Source organism: Pollicipes pollicipes, unplaced genomic scaffold (assembly GCF_011947565.3).
Source record: "Pollicipes pollicipes isolate AB1234 unplaced genomic scaffold, Ppol_2.1 Scaffold_3087;HRSCAF=3621_pilon_pilon_pilon, whole genome shotgun sequence".
Lineage (NCBI taxonomy): Eukaryota > Metazoa > Arthropoda > Thecostraca > Pollicipedomorpha > Pollicipedidae > Pollicipes > Pollicipes pollicipes.
The window spans coordinates 26,158,538-26,163,348 of NW_023596225.1; positions in this window are offsets into that span (position 1 = coordinate 26,158,538).

The following is a 4,811-nucleotide window of genomic DNA, read 5'->3' on the forward strand; positions in this document are numbered from 1 at the left end:
CACCATATCATTGTGAGAGCGCTATCGACCGAAAATGCTCATCGGCCACGTGACCTATTCCGCCACCTGACAGCGAATTTCTAACTGCTGTTGGCCTGCTCGAAGCGTGACAGTCAGAATACGGCGGCCAGAGAAAAATACTTATAATCGCACAAAGAGTACAACTTCATGCGTTCGGCAGCCCCGTTGTAAAGCTATCAGCAGTGAGTACAACATACTTGTCCGGTTACGTCATGCACTTTTTGGTACATTCTTCGACACTGTCTCACTCAATATTCCCCGCCTCGCTTCAGTGCCGATTTGCGAAGCTACGGCGTCAGGTTTCAAGTACATACAAACTTCCTCGGCGGGTGCGACCGTTGTTCAGGCGATGATATTGTAGGCACACTACCGGCCGAGGATGTAACGTGATCATCGTGAGGTAAGACCTTTTAGTTCAATTTGCCCTGGACAAACCATTACCCAACTTCGGCCGACCGGCCTTTAGTGCGATGGTCGGCATGCGGGGGCCGGGGAAATTGTAATCCCGCGGGGAGAGTTCTGTGTTTGCGACTGTGTTCATTCGATAGCCCCATAATTCGATAGAGGTGTAGGTCTACCAGCTGTCGCACAAAACACTTCATAGTAAGAGATCCGTTTTATCCTGCCAAACGCACGACAGGGTATATTGGAAATGTTCCACATTTCTATGGGTTTTTAACTGCAACAGCCATCTTGAAAATAATTCTATGCAGTTCACAGCGCGGTCCTCTTAAAGCCTGAAACCCCTCTGGTTTCTTGACGATACGCCCGCGAAGATGGGCAAACTATTTCAGGAGAAGTACTTCAAGGCCACCTAAGCATTCATGATGCCATCATAACGTCATTCTAATCCTGCCATGCCATAAACTCCGCGCTGATGAAGGCCAAGAGCAATTTAATGGCTGAGTCGTTCATATCTGGCGTTCGTGAGCATGACTTTCAGACAAGACGGCCGTCAATTGACTCTCAATCAATATTATGTGAGGTACGATGACGTAACCATGCAATGACGTATCGAGTGGCATATATACCCAACATGGAAACTGTGTTGCCTCGAACAGCCCTTTCCACGTAAAAGCCTACCAGTAGTTTTAAGTGAACTTGTTTCATCATATCTGATGCTTGTTTTGATATCTTCGAACGTTGAACATTCCCTTGAACAAGTGGGCCCTATCCGGTTTTTTGTTGTTGTTGTTTTGTTTGTTCTCATTCAAGAGCTCATTCAAGTTATGTGCTGTGAGTACAGGGGCACAAAATTCCGGAAATTTAGATCACCCATCAGTCTGCATAACCTGTTTTGTTGAATACCTTCTTGACGACGCATTCCCAAGTATGGTCAAGGTGTCTATTGCGTGATGGGCAGAAAACGGCTCGCCGGGAAAAATAACTAAAGTCACGCGCAAAAAGCGTGACTCTGTGCAGTTGATGGCGCTGCTGCAGGGCTCTAAGCAGACGTACTGAATATTTGCATGATTTTAAAAAAATGTTCCAGATTTGAAGAAACTGAATGAAACATCAGATACATGGAAACATCAGATCATAAGATAAGCTCACTTATAACTATTAGTACGCTTTTGCGTGGGAGAGGCAGTTCTAGACAACACAATTTTTCTGCTTAGTAAACACGTTCCTGAACGTGCCATTGTTCGATTATATGCCCATACCTCGCACAACAATGATTGCGAGCCGACTAACGGTCATTACATCCGGGAATAATGCTCACAAACGCCAGATATGAACGTTTTGACAACTATATTTTTCCCGGCGTCGATCGCCGCATGGCCAATGAAATGACAGGATTTGAGTGACGTTATTATGTCGTCTTGGATGCCTGGGTGACCTTTGAAATAGTCAACGCACCTCCGCGGACGTGAAGCTCAGAAACTAAAAAGGTTTAGGTCTGAACTCGCACACTGCCGAGGGTAAGTTCACTTCCCCGCGGCTTGTGGAACGCAGGTCCAAAACAAAAGCTTGCAGCGATACGAAATGTTCAGTACCTGTTTTTCTATCCATTTGGCACCCTTTTGAAAACATGAATGCCTTTGGTCTACCAGGATCAGTGACCTAGATCAGGCAAAAGAGGTAAATATCTAAAAAAAACTTTGACCGCACGCAACTTTGAGTGGGTTGACTACCATTGTTCAAACTTGTTATACTGATAAAACGTGACAGAAACTGCAGATGGCTTATGTCAGGATTCTTTGTTCAGAAAATGGGAAGTCAGCAACCCGAAAAGAATTTAATGTTTGCAATTTTTCGTAAATCATGCAAATTCTGACTATTTTGGCGAAGTTTTGGGTGTTTACATATGAAGAACGGAACTACTAGGTTACATGCACCACCATCATGTGACCACGGAAACATGACCTTGGCGAGGTCATGACCTGTCTCTGCGGTACCTTCTGCAAAACGCACGCTAAGCTAAAAATAGGCAGTTTTTGAAAACAAATTGGGACCGGAATTAAAATACTCAAGCGAAAATATGTTTATACCATTCTCATGCATAATAAAGTAACAATAGATCATGTAAGAGCATGCAAGGTCATATGAGGTCATGCAAAGCCGATGACCTATGTTGCCAGTGGCGGAGAGGCTAGATAAACGAGTGTGACGCTTGTAACCACCTCATTATCGTGTTGTGAAGCTGATGACGTCTACTTTCATGTACCAACGTACCTGTTTTCGGTTCGGTAGAAATACATAGCCAAGCGTCAAAGGGACTTTGTATAATGTAAACACTAGCTATACGATCTCGAGTGCCTGTAGATATAAACTACACTATTTCTGATCATAGCAGAGCATTTTACTGGCTACATAAGCTCGCTTAGCACTTCAAATCTTTTTGTTTGTGTAGTTGACATATTGGACCCAAGTTTACCTCAGATGACCTCTAGGTTACCCGATATTGGCTTTTTTGTGTCTGGTATGCCTTTCCCACAGCTGTACCAAATGAAATAAACTTCAACAGGAGCACATTGTGAAGAAAAGCATCGTTTTTGTAGGCTACTGGTGAAGCAATTTCAAACAGTGACCTGATTTAACCTGACCGATGTGGTAGGCAGAAATGGTCGAGTTTGACTAACCACATTCTTAACGTTTATTTCAGTGACTTCAATATCTGTCCTGATCTGTAAACGTAGGGTTTATTCGCCTTTATCAAAACGACTGTCTTTGACCCTTCGTCACCACCTGGTAACCTCAAATTTGACCTAAGATCAAACATTGGTGTGCATTCCTTATGATTTGACGAGACCTTCAAAACGATATTTTCATTTTCCTCATACGGCGTCTGAAAATTTGAGATCTTAGGGGGAAGTGGGCCGGACGCAGTTGTCTCAGACCCCGATCGGCAGCGGGTAACACGCGCTCGGGTGGCGATCGATTCGACCCTCCGCAGGTTTTTCCAGAATGGTTTCCGAATGGCGCGGCGCAGCCGCGCCAAATTTGCATAGCTCTATACAACTGGACAGCGGATAGCTTGATGCCAAAAATGTAGATGCATCTTCTAAGGTCGGTGATCTACGCCAGGACAAAGACGGGCCATGAATTCAGCGGAGGCGATTCTTGGGAAACGTTCAATCTGATTGCAACAACGGAGTGTTAGAAAAGGTCATACACCCTTGAGATAGTTTCTAAGGCAACACAACAATTGAACGAACAAATTCCATTCAACTAGGGTCAGGTATTTGGTCAGACCTAAGTCAAAACCAACCTGTCGTATAATCACTCTAGAGCACGCTGTTTAGTATACTTTTCGGTGCATATTCGAGTAAATTGATAGCACGGATCAGCACTTGTATCTTTTATAAACTTCTCAAAGGTCGGGGTGGGTAACTGACCTAAAATGGGTCTGGTCAGAATTTTGTTTTAGGAGCATACTGCCTAGCGTAATCTTTGATGCTTATTCTAATGCAGAACTCAAAGCAAGTCTTGTATGATTCTGGTTACCATCACCTCCGAAAGGTCAAACAAGGTCACTAACATTGAATGAGCACCAGTGATATTTTGTTTAAGACAGGCATCTAGGTTCCGGGACACCTCGGACCCCAATCTGGAGTTCAGCCTTCCTTGGCCTTATTTGACTCGAATATTATGACGTAAGAATCCCAAATTTTGACACAGGTGAGTTCACTTGCAGGCCAATACACTTTGTGAGCTTAATCTTTAGCTCTCGTAGTTTCTGAGATCCCAGTGGGGTCAATCGGCCCCAACCCGAGCGAAGGGTGTTCAAGCGGCCACCCGGGCCGTCTTGAGGGGCAGCGCTCCGAACTGCACCGAATGAACTTTAGGATGCTCATTTCAGCTCAAAACCCCACACAGATGTGAAACGGTCCCTATAAGGTGTCCATTTTATCATTCGGCCCCTCCCTCCCCCCCCCCCCCCCCCCCCCCCCACACACACCGTCTCATTCAATGCCAGCAGACTAGTCGCAGCGTCAGTAAGTAAAGCCACGTCGTCCATGTCAATATGTGTATGGTGTTGCGCAGCGTATGCGACCATTTGCACACGATATTACGATGTGATCCCTAAAGGCCGGGAATATAAATCGGTAATCGGCCGATACGGCCCTTTCTGGACAGATCATCACTGGAGGTGTGCTGCTCGTGGCGCCATGACCAAACCTTACAGCAGCCCTGGATCGCGAAATAATAATGAAAACATTATATATTATCACCATATTATCATATTATCATCATGTACGATCATCGTATATCATCATTCTATTTTGACACACTTTTATTTCATATATACATCATCGCACATGGTGATCACGAGCGAAGAACGCGAC